The following is an 18,291-nucleotide window of genomic DNA, read 5'->3' as shown; positions in this document are numbered from 1 at the left end:
TCTATCAAAATGTTACCACGCCCCCTAAATTGGAATAATGCAACAAATGGACAAGACTAAGAATTAAAGTAGTAGAGGTCAGAATTATTACAACATATGGTATGAAACATTTATTTATTTACAAGTGGGTCACAGCAAAGGGTCACAGCATCTGTCATCTGTACATCCACCCCCCCGGCCAAGGAAATATATGAAAATTGAAAATACAAAATAACATACAAATGCATAATAATTGTTGAAAAAAAAAAGTAGTAGGCCTACATGGTAACATGTTGGGTTACTCATCCCTATCACTTTCATCAGAGTCATCATCCCATGTAGGCCTACCTCTTTCTTCTGTTTCCTTTGACACATTTTCACAGTCCTGGCAGTGACATAAATCAGTGCAAAACAGTTTTGCAGACATACATGAACATCTTTCAGTCTCACATTTGCTTTTTTTGCAATTACAGTGGACTACCTGCAACACACTATCAGGGGCAGGATTTCTAGTCATCCATTGTACTGTTAACTCCCCATCCTCCATGACCCATCCACTGCCAATGGGTGAAGGAGCACACATCCTACTAGTCAGAGAACGTCTCATCACTGCTGCTTGGTAGTTTGCCCTTTTGCAATGTTGGTGGAGAGCATCACTTGTTGGGGGAATGTACAGTTCTGGCAAAGCTGATGATGCCGTACAGAATGATTTGTACCTTGCATCATTCACGTTTTTGGCAGATGATTGGCCATACAGGTAGCACACATATTTGCTCAGTGTGTTGAAAGTTGACTGGTCAAGGTTAAAACTGCTGCCAAGATGAACCTGCTTGGCTTACCTCAGTTGACTCAAAGAATGCCAAAGAGGTAACCTAAAAGTTCCTCAGACAGATTGAGGCGCAGCTTCCTCAGTGTAAGCAGAAGTCTCTGAGTATCACTAAGTGACTGTTTTGCAGGAGGTGGTAAACTTGGTGACACAAAATTGAACAACAACATGAAAGTCCTGTGAAGAATTTCATTTTGCTGTCATCAAATTCTGAAGGATCAAGAGTACGATGTTTCAACTCACTTTCTAATTTGTTGACTTTATCCCTAAGTGATTGACATTCAGCATTTAAAGATTTAATCTGTTCATGTAATGAGGCAATGTCATTTTGTGTTTCCTCTGTCTGGACCCCAATGCCTGGGACTTCAACAACAGTCTGTACCTCTGCTGTACTTCGATCAGTGATGGAGGTGAAACCAAATAACCTTGGCACGTAGTCAGGATGTAGAGGATCATCACTCTTTTCCCCTTAAATAACAAAAACAACAAAAACATTTACTAGAAATATGATATTAATTTGTTTACATATATGGGGTGTTTTCACATATGTCCTGTTTCAGACATCAGCCTCAAAACAAACTCATCCGGGACGGGGCTGCCAAATCATTGTGAGATTATTTTTTTACATTAACCACTGGAACAATAGCATCCCTATTCTGGAGGGAACATTTGCAGAAAATAGCAGATCTACAAGCTCACAACATTGTTGGTGTAGAGCAGGGGTAGGCAGCTTTAACCACGGGTGCTAAGGGTGACCACTGGCACACACTGGAAATGCCAGTGTCTCACTCTAATGCCAGTCTGGCATTAGAGTGAGAGAGGATTAGCCTGCATGTCTGTAACTGTGTACAAATGGAACCAATGGACCCCATTGGACCCCAAATGGACCCTTCTTAGGAACCAAATGGACCTTACAGGTCTGTAACTCTGAGAGATGGAACCAAATGGACCCTTACAGCCTGAGTGTACAAATGGACACATGCAGGTCTGTAACTCTGACACTATGGGTCCATTTGGTTCCATTCGTACACTCTCAGAGTAAGTCCATTTGTGCAATAACAATCAAACGTTATGTGGGTCCTTGAAAAAAACAAACAAAAAAAGTTTGATATTAAACCACTGTAGTGGTTATCAGTGGACTCTTAATGTGTCATATAAATCAGTGTCATACGATATTCTGAGGGAAACCATGGAGACTTAACATTCAGTAACTGCAGGGTGTGTTGATCAATAAGAACATTAACATTAAAGTCTTTCCACGGACTCACGTAACATGTTGATGAGTAATTACTCCTGACCAGATCTCTTTCCGGGTAACGGACTATGTTAATCCACTAATTGGTCCACAAGAAGAGAACTCCGTTAGGTTCGTTTAAAACGGGACATTGTGTGAAAAGGCCCTTTTACATTGAACGTATGGTTTTACAAAAAAAGCAACATACCTGACACAAAGTGAAAGTGGCACCCCCAAATCCATGTAGCCCTGAAACATGACTACATCGGCGAAGTGCAGCGATCCATTTACTTCTTTTTTCTTTACATTTCGGCAGTCTGTAAAAGGATAGCTCCGAGTTCTTTTTTAATCTGTTTGTACAGTCAATCGCACAACGGCTCTTTCCCATTTTCCCAGTTTAGAGAATGAAAACAGCGTCGCAACAGTGAGTTGCTAGGTTGCTATGGACAACAAAAAGTTCTTCCGCATACGAAGACGTTACGCGCATACTCAAGGGAATAAAGCGGCTACGCGATTGGTCCACGTGACCAAAACCACACCACTCCCCTTGCACATATTATTACGCCTTGTAAGAAATAGTCCCATTTTAGATCGCGGATTATAAAATAACTGCAGCGTCGGACGAGTAGAACTTTTTTATTTAGACTGTCTACCTATAAATCTCTTTTATGGAGAAAAAATTGTGTAGTCCCCCTTCCGTGGGAACGGACCTGAACGAAAAGGGACCTCACCACACGGCCTACCAGGGGTTTCAGGGGGTGTGCCCGGCAAAATGACTGATAGTCAACCCATTAAATGCTTTGTGTTGGGTTTTTTTTTTGTCATTAGTATCAACACTGTTGTGTTATACGATCTAGAAAACTTCTGATCTCTGATTTTAGTCAATAAAATACGATCAACTGTGGTTCTATAAAAATGATCCCATCAAAGCCTCTTGAATACTTCCCTCATCTCTTTAATATTAAACCGCTGTCAGTGCAACTGTAAGCACTGTACTGCCAATATCGTGGTACCGTATAAGCCAACTTCCTTGAGGATGCTGATCAGAGTAAAACCAGATTAGTGCTTCAGAACCAGTGAACTGACGACAGTTGAATATTGTTCAAATCAATTTGCTGTAACACCCGAGTCTTGTCGTCACATTGGTTATAACAGGTGTAAAGCATTGTTTTGTTGTATTCTGTGAGAAGAGAGAGGACAGAGGAATAGAGTGAGAGCAAAGAGAAAGAGATTGAAAATAAGTCAAATGGAATGAATACAGATTATGTACATATACTCATATAGGTGTATGTGAGAGCTGTAGGCTACAGTATATATTATATGTATGACATTTAGAACATTAGCATGAACCTATGCAATATGCATTCAATATTTTTGAGTAGACTGGGCTGTGGTAGTGCCTTAACAGTATACTTTGGTGTTGATGGACAGCATATAACATTACTATGACGTACTCTCTATGACATTTTCACGTCAACGCCACTCAAATTGATATACATGTATTTAGCCACAGGTTAAAGATATATATATTTAGTGCCAGGGACCCACATAAGAAAAGATGTCAACGCATGGCACGAACCAAGGACTATTAAAAGAGGACAGGAAGCGAAGACCATACGGTGGACTTCCGCGTTCAGCTTCCTTGGTCTCAATTGCGCATGTTTCTTTCCTTCCAGGGAGCAACATGGAGTCCACCGTATACGGTATTCGCTTAATTCCTGTGGTCTTTTAATAGTCCTTGGCACCCACTCAAACACCCCGGTTCCCTGACCCCATGTTGAGATTGTGTTCTTCCTGTAGAATTGGCATGGTATTGGAACACAGGTCAGACATGTGTTCGTCCTGTAGTATTGGCATGGTATTGGAACACGGGTCAGACATATGTTCGTCCTGTAGTATTGGCATGGTATTGGAACACAGGTCAGACAGACTGTGGACCTTATTCACAGCAGACATTTCTGAAAGGTTCACCCATTTTGACCTGAGATCAGATTCTAAAAATGTCTTCTACTTCCTGACAGTTTTCTGAAAAAGCTATGTTTCTATGTCAGTCGTTCTTGATTTTTTTTTTAATAGCAGACCTACAAGCTCTTAGCGCGCCACTCGGTGGCGCGCTATGAGCTTGTAGATCTGCTATTTTTCAATAGCTAAAGCATGACATAATGCTAACACCAAAAGGGGTTCCTGCCCCAAATGGGTAATGCAGCTGAAGGTACCGGGTATAATGCATGTTTCATGTGTGTGTGTGTCAGCAGGAAGTTAACCATACAGGAGCTGTCCATGCTGGCACACACCAACACCTAAATGATATATACACCCACTATTAATGATTGTACCTTCAGCTGCGTTTACCCATCTGGTGTCCGTCTGCTGTGAGAGATAAGAAGAAGAGGGAGACGTGGGTGTGGAGGAGAAGGCATAAGAGATAAGTCCAACAGGGGACTGTATATGCCAGCTCTGGATGGGACGGAACCACAACTCGCCCACATGAAAAAGTTCATGTTTCTCTCCAAATGCGCGTCGACTAACACCACATTATGTTACAAGGATATGTTACAAGGTTGCAATGCCTTTTAAGTCTGCTAACCAACACATTCAAAAAGTAAATAGAACAACCACTGTTCAAAAGCTATTCTACCAAAGACCCCCTTTTTTTTTTATCTCTGCCAGCCCGGAACGCCCGGGGGCAGGGATTATGTTTTCACTCCTGTGAGTGAGTCTGTCCGTGAGTTTGTCCTTCTGTGAACAGCTGATCTCAGGCACAGCTGGACTGATTGGAGTGAACCTTTGCACGCACACTCCCAGTCGGGCAAGGAAGAACTTAGACCCTAAAAATAAATTGGCCAAATGGTAGTGCTTTAACAGTCCGCTTCACGTCTTGGCCTATAACTGACCTTATAAGGATGATAAAGCACTCCTTATCCTTTCATATTCCATTTCTCACAGCTGCAGTTAGAGGTATATTTTTGAAAAGCAAATCTCCATACATCAGCCACAGAAGCAATCTCACCCTATTTTGGTACCATATTGCATCAAACATCAAAGGCTTTGTGACAGGTACGTGCATTGGTGGAGTAGTAGACGTGTACAATCCAAGGAAACAAACAAACCGGAAAAAGAAAAACACTGTCCACTGTGTTTACTTGCTGAATAAAGATAGCCTCTTTAATAGGTAATGTTTCAGTCATGTGTCTGAAAAAGATCCAAAGGTCCTTGAAATTCCCTATTAAATGTACTTTATTGAGCGAGTTAAGGCAGTGTGCAGTGTGCAGCCCTATTACAGTAGAATATATATCTCACACGGCAAGGCGAGTCCAGTGTGGAGTGGAAAAGAACACTCTTTGAACAAAACTGTCCATATAGCAGAACTATTATGAGCATTTATTTGTATAATGTCTCTGTTGCAAACATGCTGCCATATCTCCTTTTCAAGATCTTGTCTTTCTTCAAAGGGAACTCACTGTGCATTTGTCTTTACTATACTGAGACATTGTAATGTGCATTCGTATGATTGGGCTTTTCTTCACACTATAGAAGGGGCTGCCATCAACTCCAAGCAATATGAACGCACGCAGTTTGTCAGCTATTCGTACCCCATCTGAGGCTATGCTGTTCCTCAAGGGATATTTACTCATCTATGACATTGCATCTCTCTCTCTCTCACTCTCTCTCTCTCTCTCTCTCTCCCCTTAATATATGTCCTGACTTGCGGGCACTTCCTCATTATTCCTATCTTGATACCTGCCACAATTAATGAGCGTAGGGACTAGAGTTGCGGAATTTGAGCACTTGGATTAATGTGTGTGCTGCAGTGGGGGAAGTTTGGGAATATGGCCCTGCTCTCACAGTTCATTACTGTGGATATATGACATTTTAGGGCTGTGAAATGCCGGGCTAATGATGCTCCACATGGTAAACACTGGAGACCGACCGCCAGCCACAGCACCTTAGTGTGCTCCTCTAATAGTGGCGCTGTCAACAGGGTGACAGGTCCACTTCCCCCTGCAAGCAAGCAGGGTATGTTGCGTCTCGTGTGCAGGCAGGGCACCGTTTCTAATTTTCGTCTAATCAGAAATGTATTCATTATATTTCATTAATTCCATCAAACAGATTTGCAGCACTGGAGGACAGACAGAAGTTTGGATTGGCCAGTCGTCCTGTGACCCATGACCACACAGTTCCCTAATCATTAGGAACTGTTTGCAAATGGATTATAATATTAACGAGGATTTCACTGTGTAGTGGGAAGGAGAAAAGGTTTCTTTTTAACCACATGAATCCTACACCCGATTCAGAGCATGTCATAATATCCGAATATTTGGCAAGGTAGGCAAACATTCAGCAAAATAGCAGATCTACAAGCTCACAGCTCGCTGCAACACGATTAGTTGTGAGCTTGTAGATTGACTACTTTTGGTGAATGGGTTTGGTATTGAGGGATAAAGGTATTCACCCCTGGGTAAGTGTTGAATGCATTAATCCTCTCTCCTCACACTGGCTCACAGTATTGACTGAGTCAAGCAAACAGAATGGGGTGGTGAGGGGTTAAATGCTGGAAGGCATTGATAAGCCCGAAGGCGAGGCCTTTTGACAGCAAACCTTTTCTTATTCCAAGCATTGTCATTGTGCAAATAGAGGTCATGATTCAACTTCATAGAGTCCCACCCTGCCGGCACCGCAGTGACAAGTCAGCAAAAATAAAAAACCTTTCGGCTGGGAAAAAAAAGGAACGCTCTCTTTTGGGATAAAATATGCCATCCTTACATAATAAGTATTTATCACGTATCAAATTGATAGTGTCAACAGCCCAGCCGGAGCCTAGCAAACAGCACTGCGCAGCTACTTCTAATTTGCAACTAACCCAATATAACCTGGCTCTGTCTCAGCGAGGAAGCCCGGAGACAAATGAACCTTTGATTTGAAATGGACCATTTCCTTAAATACCTGTATTCCTAATGAGTCCACCCCCCCCGCCCCCTCCTCCTCCTCTCTCGCCTTGCTATTAGCGTCCGGGGACCTAGCGGCGAGCCGCCGGACTGCCTGGCCGGCTGAGTGATTAACTAAGGCTGGGGGCTGACAGGCCAGCTCCCCCTGATGTAGGCAGGAGGGAGGGAGGGGGGCTAATGTGGTGCTCTGTTTAACAAGGCTGCGGGCTGGAGAGCAGAGACGTGCAAAGCAGGGACAAACAAAGACCAGACCGGTTAGGGAAACACGGAAGGACGGGCGGAAGGAGGCGGAGGACACATGCAGTGAGAGGTTGAGGAAGAGGGAAGGTGGAGGTTGTACGGTACGATGAGGATAGAGGGGGAAAAGAAATCGCTTAAAGCGAATAGGAGGGGAAGGGGGGGAGTAAGGAGCGGGAAGACTGATAAAGGGTAGAGAGGAGTGAATGGTGAAATGACAGAAAGGGATGCCAGCGGGGATAAAGGGAAGGAAGCAGGAATTACAAGGAAAGAGGTGGAAGAGGCCAAAGGGACAGTAAAGGCAGAGGAGAGGGGCTGAATGGAGGCACTGAAGGACAAGATATATGGATAGAGAAGGAGTTGATAGGGAGAAATACAAGCAGCGCAAGGCGTGGGAGGAGGTGCATGGAGGGGAGAAGTGACGCGCAGCCTGGCTGGCACTGCAGGTGGGATTCCCATGTGAAATAGCCGTTAATGCAGTGATAGGGGCTCAGGCTACAGACTAATGATCTTAGCTGAATGAGAAAAGGCCACCCGAGACCGTCTTATATCTCACGGATGCCAGCCAGGGCTGCGCAGGTGTTTCTGATGGCCTTTGGTAAAGTTCTCCAATAAACCTTCATAAGTAGAGATCGGAAGGATTAGGAATCCTTTTTTCCTGAAGGATACATCTACTGTTATTGACTTTAGTATCTTGGCAAGACAAAGCCTGTTGTTGTTGCGAATCAAATTGACATGCTATGGGTTAAACATCTATATATTGATGAGACATCTCGTTTTGGAATGATTATTATCTTGTGGAGGTGAAATTGAATTTTTCCACAACATCAATCTATTTGGTAGCTTTTGCAAGTTTGAATTGATGTCTGATTGTCAATCAAAGAACCAGTAATTAAAGTATTAGGCCTACATTTATAACTTCACCAAGGCAACTTGTTTTGGTCACAAGCGTTTAGCTTGAACACTGGTCCACAATACCGATACAAAGATCTACCATTAATTTAACACACGGGCAGATAAAGATAGACTATCTTTATGTGCCCGTGTGTGTGAAGTTTGTGAACGCAGCTAGTGTCTGTGTGTGTTTACTATAAGGCTATACCTCTATTGAACTAGGTCAGCCGTGAGAACAACGTCATAGCATTCATTCTTCATTTTTGGTTGCAAAAAACACTTAAATACACTAGTGTGGACTGTGGATATAAGACTCCAGGACTGGAGTGCCACATTAATTTCCTTCTGCCTGAATTCACGACGGCAGCATTTTCCCCGACAGAAACTGCTTCGCTCTGCATTTTGTTACCTTATTAGTGCCACTACTGTCTATACGTCCTACATTGTGACAATGTGACAAGCTGTGAAAAACCAACGGGCACCTTAGAGTGAAACAAAAATGTCTTAGAGTAGTGATGGAAACCAGGCTGAAACAAAATAAATTGTATACCGTTGACGATAGGCCAGGAGGTGAAAGCTTGTTAAATTCACATTTGAGTTTGTATAGGAGTGGGATATAAAATGATTAATTAAAAAGTTACAATGTGTTTTACATTGGATTTGGTCTTTCTGTGGAAAAGGAGATCCAAGGCTCACATATTAAGAGAAAGGGAGAGGTGGGAGAGGGCCTGTTGTGCGTGTGTGTGTGTGCGTGTGCGTGTGCGTGTGCGTGTGCGTGTGCGTGTGTGCTCGCGAGCGCGTGTGCGTGTGCCGTGAAGCCCGTTGTATATACTTCATCATACGACTGTATCGCACACAAACATGGCAGATCTACAAGTTCACAACGCATTGCATCAGCACCGAGTTGTGGGCTTGAAGACTTGTTATGTTCAGTGCGCAACACCGTTGAAGCACGGCATGCAATGGGCACAAGAGAGAGGAACACCACCTCTCTCATTTGTTCCTTTCTATTAAAAAGTGCAATCAGACCTTCTCCCTTTGTTCTCCCCCAGGAAAACAACAACAACAACAACAACAACAACATACCAGCACAACTTCACACGGCCATTTTATTTCTAGAGGTAGAGACTCCATGGGTACTTAGTGCACAGGCTGGCACTTCCCACAACAGCAAGTCTCCTCCGCTGTCCTTTGAAGTGCTCTCAGAGGCATTAAATCATGACCAATTTGCATAATAGATATGTTAATGACACGCAAATCACAATATCAAACACAAGTGCCACAAAATACAACACATGCAAACAAAGACGAGCCTCGCTATGCAGCAAATAAATAAATAAATACATGTATGAAACATTTCTAAAGTTTGGCAGGGAATATTCATTAAGGGATATTTGTTATAAATAAACCTGCACAGCAAAATAAAAATAAAAATCCCGGTGTTGATTTATCCATTGTAAATCCGAAGGTACAAATGTAACTAATGGGTATACATTTGTGCGCACGGGGAGTTAAATTAACACTGAGGATTTGTACTGCGTCTTCGTAAGTGGGACAAAAATGTAGGTGCCCGCATGCATTCATTTTCAAGCTGCACCCATGCAGGAAGATACTTATGTCTTTGGCACAGCCAATTATTTCCCTCTCCCCGTGACTGTGCTGCAATGCTGACTCTCAACTTCCGACACATACGGCAACAGTATCTGAAGAATAAGAACCCCCCCCCCCCCCCTCTCTCTCTTTTAAAGTCCCCTTCCCTATACAGTATATTATATGTCCCCTGCATGGTGTGGTTTAAGTCCTTTAAAAATCTATCTATCCTTTTCTTAACCCATATTGGGCGGGAACCCCTTTTGGTGTTTTTAAACATTATGTTATAATTTAGCTATTGAAAAATAGCAGATCTACAAGCTCATACGAGCTTGTAGGTCTGCTATTTTTGAAAAGTCAGAAAAATGTGGCGCAAATCATTGAATATATATTTCAGAGCGAACATTTTTAAGTGGTGCAACCACTTCTACATCCAGCTTACAATGTCCATGTATCTGTGTACCTGTTTGTGTGTGTACCTGTGTGAGCACGAGTGGTGTGCGCATGCGTGAAATTGGAACGAGAGAAGTATGTGACATGGCTGCCACTTGCTGGACGCAAACGATACAGAGAAGAAATTGGAACGATACAGAGAAGAAATTGGAATGATACAAATTGGAACGATACAGATAACCAATAGACGGGAGTTGCACCACTTGGTTCACACTGGTGTGACTTTTTGTATTCACGACGTTTCGAGCCAAGGCTCTTCATCTGGTCAGCAGTGTTGTTTTCGTCAGGACTGACGATAACGTAAATGACGACGTCAACGCCCCTTTTTCCAGGACTAAGACGGACTAAAACGAACGACACTCAAATAATTCGGGACAAGACTGACGCTGACGAGCTAATTAGCTCTGTTTGACGCGATGACGATGACGAGACGGGTGTGTGTGTTATCGCTGACAAGACGAGGCTAGACGAAAATTTTAGTTGATTGACGAACAAGGTTTTAAATGCATGAAAATGTTCCGCCAATAATGTCACTGCTCTCGCCTCTATCCTCCTCTCCTTTCCTTGTTGGTCACGCCCATCTGCATGCATGCATGCATGCACACACACACACACACACACACACACCGTCCCATTTCGACTCCGTGTCCTCTTCAGACAACAATAACACCACCAGACTAGGGGAACCCGTTGAGATCACTTTGCTTGTCCCCGTGGATTGGAAATAGGATTTAAAAGGCTATCCGATGATAGCGTGGATTACAGCACAGTTGTGTGCAATTATTCAATAAAGAATTCACATATCACCGCACCTCGTCAAGCCTCCAGTATCGGCTCAATGCGAAACATGTTGCACCTAGCCTGGAAGCTAACGTCAATCAACAACAGTAGCTCTGGTCGATAGCGTAGTTAGGACTCTATGGTACTTAATTTAATCCTTTCCCCTCACTCACACCCACGGTGCAGGCATAAAACATAAAACATAAAAAAAGATGTGAAAGCCTACTTTCCTCCTTCTAACACTATGGATCAGAGCTAATGTTATTCCAACTCCCAGTAGCAGTTCAAGTACCCGACCAGATGACATGGTTTCTAACTAAACGGTTATGGCCAAATAAAATGTAAAATCTGCTATGGCTGTTACTGTATGTCCACGGAAGAAACACAGAGGTGTTTTCTTAAGGTCATGCATTCCCCAAAACTCTCAGAGACATGCCCCCACCATCCAAACCTTCAATATTACTTTCCCCAGCTATTTATTTTTATTTACTTATTGTTTTTCCTTTAATAAAGTTGTTTTTGATTTATCATGTCCCCCTTGTAAAGCACTCAGAAAAGCTCTAAATAAATTATTTATTTTGAGATATTACTACAAAAACAATGTTTTATTGCTTAAACTTATGTATTCACTATTCATTGATTCACTAGTATACCAAAATCCATTAAAAAAAATGGCTCTCTCAATGATATGCAATTAAAATGCGATTAATCGAGATTAATTAACTACAAAGCCTCTGATTAATTAGATTAATTGTTTTAATCAAGTCCAAGCTCTAATTAATACCTGTACGCTATAGACATTTTATTTAAAGACATTTTAAAAAAATTGACAAACTGGACTAAAACCTTTTACTAAAATGACTAAAACTGACTAAAACCCTTAGGAGTTTCCGTCGACTAAAACTATCAAGGATAGAAATGACTAAGACTGACTAAGACTAATTAAGCATTTTTCCAAAAGACTAAGACTGACTAAATCTAAAAAATGCCTGCCAAAAACAACACTGCTGGTCAGACTCAAGAAGTGAGTCACTGCACCCACTTAAACAAGACACCCACAAGTCACCTTATCAATCAGTGGGTGGAACAAATACAACATTTTTCAACATGTTCAACATTTTTCATATCCACAGCAGTGGAAAAGAAGCAGGGTGGGTGCATGGGGGTATATTTAAGTGGGTGAGTGACTCACAGTTTGACCCAATGAAGAGCCTTGGCTCGAAACGTCGTCAATAGAGGGTATGCGCGTGACATCATCGTACCTATAAAGTTATGCGGGAACGCCCACTGAGTGGCAAAAAACTACTTTCTGGCCTTGACAGCCCATTCATCCAAACAGAAAAGTCCTGTCTGATTGCATTAAACAAGGTTAAACTCACCAACATTGCAGCTGTACGAAAAGCTTGAATTATCTTGAATTATCTTTCTATCTGCAAAGTTTTTGTTTCATGAAAATCCACCATAGAAACGTTATGAGCTACTTTCTGTCAAGAAATGCCCTGTATTTGATTATTAGTGTCAGAGTTTGGAAGTGCTTGTTTTCAATAACACAACATTTTTCTGCCTTCTGCATTATGTGACATTTAGAAACAGGTGGTACGCAGAACGGTTGAGTGATTTCCAATGAGCGCTTCCAAACTCCAGCACTGCACCATGCTGCTCAATGTTTTGCCAGTGTAGATGAGGGGGGCGTGTCCTGATGGGGAAAGCAATAAGCATGCATGTGCATACTCTCTATTGGAGCAGATGAGTGTGCGGGTTGATTCTTCTTTTTTCTGATGTCACTTTCCAACCCAGCACCTCCAACAAGTGATGTGCGTATCCTGTTAGTTTTAGTAAGGCTCCGACACACACTTCCAGTGAATCCAGTGAAAGACTATTTCAAATAGGTACAGCTGTTGCTTTCGTCGAAACGCAACACAGGAACCCTGCAGCTAGTGTTTGTGGTCGTCTAACGCCAGGGCTCCACTGGGCGCGTCTGCGCCGCGTCTCCGTCAGCGTCGGGAATGTGCCCTTTTAATCAATGGAGGGTGGTTCCACTGCCCGCGTTGCGTCGCATCTCCGTCACCATAAAATTGAACCGGTTCGTTTTTTGACGCACGCACGCGTGACGCAACGCGCCCAAACGCGCCCAGTGGAGCCCTGGGGTAACAGTTTCTTAACCACTCGGTGGGAGGAGACTCAAAAATAGCAGATCCAATATCGGGGAGCTGCCATACAGTGCTTTTAACAGGGGGAGAACAACGGAGAGCGATCATGAATTCCATTGGCTATCGCCTCATCGCCCACTATCGCCGGACCCTGTCGCCCGAAAATATGATTTTTTTGTATGTTTTCGGGCGACGTTCCTCCGCCTATCGCCTGTCCGCCTGTTATCGCCAGTAGTCGCCGCAACCCGCTGTTAAAACGCACTGTTATGACTCTATGGGAGCAGCGGCGATAGTACTTGGTGGTGTGCTGAACACACGCTCGTTCATTCACTCAGCAAGTGTCGTTCTTGATTGTGTTGCACGCACGCAAATTAATTGTGGCCTTTTGATTTGGTATAGCAGGCCCTCGGAGGGGTTGATTCGCCAACCCCTTAACTGGTTTCATCCGAAATAAATGTTTTCAAGGGGGAGTGGTTAACCAGGCTATACTTTAAAGGCTGCTTTGGGCTAAAAATGTACTGCTTTAAATGTGTTTGAATGCATTTATTTCAATCAGACACACAGATCTCTCTAGAGCATTTAGTGCAGATGGCTTAAACAGCAAACTTCCTATTTGTCCCAAAAGCCCTTGTTGTTTCTGTTATCGCAAATACCTCGAGGGCAAATGTGAGGCGGCACGTGGGTTGTGTAAAAAAGTGCTTCAGGGATCAGATTTTTACGCTGCACACATAAAGCGACTTCAAACCAAGCCCAGGGGACTGAAATGCTCCCCCTTTCTGTCATACACAGAAATAACATTTGGCAGGTGATCGTGTGTGCTTATACCAGAGATATAGACAATGCTCCCCGTCCTATTCCATTCACAAGTGTTCAGTATCAGATACTGTAGCTCAGGGAATCCACACATAGTACACTTCTCCAGTTTCTCCAATTGAGTTGCACTGGATGTTGCTCTGTACACAATATCACAGAGTTGGGATATTTAAATTTGTGTCATCATCATGTTTTTTCAGTACATTGATTTAACTACTTAAACCCATAAACTTTTGTTGACCCTCAGGGGCCTATGCTAGCCCGCCTACCCTTTTCCCTCTATACCAAATGTCTTCGCTGAAAATAGTCAATATATACACGCTCAAAGGCAAGTCAGCAGAATCAGAAGACGTCGACAGTTTTCTGACAGAAGTCAAAAGTGAATTAGCCCAAGCTACTATGGGATGGCCTGTTCAGACAATGATCTGTGTATTTTACAAAGTGTACAATACTGGATGATACAAAATATTTTTTGCAGAGCACAACACGCACGCACGCACGCACACACACACACACATACACACACACACCAAAAGATTGAACGTGTGATAAAAGAAATTCATCCGCTTCTTTACACTCAAGCAAACAAGTGAAGTTGATTCTTGACTCTTCGTGGAAACGCCATGTTTTTAGAGGAATAACGTCTGCTTTTAAGACAAAGGCATTCAACTTGTGGGCATAATTGACCTTTGGCCAGGAGGGGACATTTTGGTCTTTCAATAATTCCTTGGAGGAAATGTTAATTACTGTGTCTTTGTGAAGCTGTCATGCATGTCCAAGGTCGGCCTGCGGTTTTTCTTTTCCTCTCCTGCATTTGTCATGTCTTTTCTATTGTTCTACCCGCATGCATCTAAACAAGATCCAGTGCGAGCTAGCGGCACTCAAGTCACTATATCGAACGTAAAAATCGGTATTGTTTCCTCTGGGAAAGCGACCCCTCTGCTGACTGAATGTACCTGCGGGGCGTGAATGCTCCACTGGGCCCTGCATGCTGCAGTCTGCGAGGCTGAACATGATTCCTTGACTTGTATTGTCAGAATCCCATTAATCCTGTATTTACACTGCCTAAAGCGCATGCATGCAAATGATTGTCTGATCTTTCAGGGTGTATCCCAAATTAATTCACTATAGGCGCATCTCTCAAAGTTTCTTTGAAACACCTTTCAAGCTAAACTTAGAGCAGGGATTTAAAAAAAGAAAATAATAGAGCACAGAGTGTGAGGAAACGCCTAATGTTACTGCTGCTGAATTAGTTAGACTTTCGCTAGAAACAGACTGTATCACTGTCGTAAACGATACAGAGACACCTCCCTGACAATTGCGCAGACGGCTTGTTTATTTTTGGAACACAATGCTTATATGAGGCGATTTCAAGGGGACCCCCATGTTATTTTCCATAGAGAAATTACTTACGTGAACCAGGGGATGAGCGAGTGACATCAGCTCTATAATAATCAGGACAAGGTCCTCTTAGCTGAGAGAGAGATGAAGCAGGGACCCCCACTACATACGTAGCTAACTGTTGTCTAACATCTCCTACAGTATGCCCAGCTTTGTGCGTATAACAGCGCCCCTCACTTCACACAAGTGTGATTTTCACAGAATTCATAGCTTGTTAGACTTGTGTAAATGTAATATGTATATATTATATTATTTAATTTTGTTTATTGTTATTTTCTTTTTCTACCAGTAAGATGCCCTGAGGGCCTGTTGAGAACTAACTAATAGGCAGATCTAGGTGATGATCCAGTCTTCTCCATGTACTGTATGGCTATCCAGGGTTTGATGAGGTCAGTGTCTTGATCTTCATACATGGAGACGGGCACATATATATGGAGCGTGTCACGAGGTGTGACGGACTGACAACCATGTATGGTGGTGTGACGTGTCACGGCGTGATGGGACTGAGGGCCATATATGGAGGCGTGAGTGACGGATCGGCGGACTGACAGTTTATGCAGGTTTTCATAGTAATCTGCACCTACTGTACGGTCACAATTAACGTGTATTCTCAGACATTTAACCACTTAAACCCTCAATACTTTGACTCCCCCCCCCCCCCCCCCACACACACAGATCTACAATAATCTTCTATATAGAGTACACTTCTATGCCTGTTGGTCCGTTTGTTTTGAAAATACATTTTGCTCTGAACCCTGAGAAAATGCAATCATGTTTGCCTAAAATGAAAATGGTACAGATATGAAGAAAGATGCCTTTTGTCTTTTGTCAAGGTGACACTGACAAAGACAGTCGAAGTAGACAAATGTTGTCTATATGCAGCATAAGATGATGAAAAGGCTAACCACATGAAAGCTAGATTTGTCTAGTGTGGGAACACTATTGAATCGATTCACCTGGTTGATCTACAAACACACTACTACTTTCGCAAAATGTTCACCCAGAACAGGCCAGGGGTGAGTTCATGTGGTTAAATTGTCTCAGAAACATAAACATGGCATCTAACTCTACTTACTTATCATGGTTAAAGGAGCATTCAGTGATATGGGTGACCCGGTCTGCCCCGGTAACAAGATGTGCACATGCACACGCACTACAGTGGGGGGGACAGCAACAGGCCAACAGCACGTGCACCAAGGCCTGCCCCCACTCTGATCCTGATTTGATGAAGGCTCGCTAACCTTAGCCAAAAACTAAACCTAAGGGTTTTTTTTAGCCCAGGGGTTAACTGGGGACAGGGAGGAACTCATTATATGGTACACTATAGTAGGGAGGATTACAAAAACAAGTGAAATCACTGAATATACCCTTAATCACTTTTAAACATTTGATTAAATGTATTCAAGGGGGAGTGGTTAACCAAGCTGAAGGAGAAGCAACCTATTCTGGATGACAGACAGCACGCCACAATAAAGTTGGACAAGAAAGAATAAACAACAATGTCATTGCATTTCTCCCACCTCCTATGCCACAATAAACCCAGCATGATCCTATACTGTTCATGGTGGCTTGCCTTCAGACTAATGTGAAATTTGTCTTCAAATGAATGCTTAGGGAGGGCAGATTTTTAGGTCCCACTGAGGTGATTTAAGACATTTTCATACAGCTGCATGCTCAGGGTGGATGGAACTGAATATTTATGATTTGTCTTAATCTGTGCAGTAGAGCCATTAGCCATACACAAAACTTAATGGGACACTTAAAAGTCTGTTAGCAATAGAATCTAAAAATTAGTATTTGTATTTGTGTGTTTTATTTGTCACACTTTGTTGCATAAACTGCATGGTTGTCCTTGGGCCCACTAATATGACGAATAATTTGAATGGCACACGGTAATTGAATCAGCTAATCAAAGTGTTCCTGTTCCCTCAGACCCACAGCGTCCCGCCCCCTTGCATGACGACGCCAGGCCCAGGAAATAATTCCCAATGCATTTTTCCCATAGACATTTCAAAAAGTATTTAGACTTTATAAGCGTCGTACAAAGCCAACTCGAGTTGTGACAAATCATGACAAACAAACAATATTTTGGACCAAACAAATAATTACAAAGAATAAAAACAGCAAAAATGTGTTGTAACCTGCCGTTTTTTTTATATATAGGGTCCAGCTGCTCTCAGTAGAATAGAAGAAAAAGAAACGACATAAATAAGCACAAAACTTACCAATCAGACTAGAGGGTAGATTAATACATTTTGTGCTGCTACCCACTAGCCCTGCTATAGTGGCTATAGGCTCTGAAAAGTTATGATGAACCCTGCTTCTGACACTTGAATTAAGGGGACTTGATTGATTGACATAAAAAATGGTCTGTTAACCCACAACAGAATACTTTTCAAGAGTGTTGAGCACAAAGATCAGTAGCATCTATATATATTTCTATATATTTCCCATTCCAACTGTGTTTGTCATGTTCTTTAAACTATTTTCAGCAATGATATCCTATTTTTTGGTGGGTAGGTCCCCAGGTCGATGCCTGGCTCCTCTTTGAGTCTTTGAACAAGACACTGAACTTGTAATAGCTCCCTGAGCATCCCCGTGGCAGTCCACCTATGGGTCAAATGCAGAGACTGAATTTCCTGACTGGGGATCATTACAAGTTATAAGAATAAATGAAATGAATTGGCAGACTGCTGTGGAACTTGCTGAGCATAATTCATGCCTTTGCCTAGAGACTTTAGGTGACCCCATGCCCCTTCCTTGCCCACACACATAACATAATAAAAGTTTAGTTGATTCTCAACTTTTCAACACAAAGCATAGAGTTGCGTCGCAGGAATGGTGGAATGATGGCTAATGCAGATGAAAGTTTGACACGAGACAAAATGTCTATTTAATCCCTTTTTCTCCTGTGGTTAATTAATTGAACAGGCGGTTCCACTCCGCAGGCACGCGGCACCACGCTGTTTTGCCCAATGCGCTGTTTAG

This window comes from Protomyctophum parallelum, assembly GCF_964188405.1.
Source record: "Protomyctophum parallelum genome assembly, chromosome: 6".
Classification (NCBI taxonomy): domain Eukaryota; kingdom Metazoa; phylum Chordata; class Actinopteri; order Myctophiformes; family Myctophidae; genus Protomyctophum; species Protomyctophum parallelum.
This window is presented reverse-complemented; position numbering follows the sequence as displayed.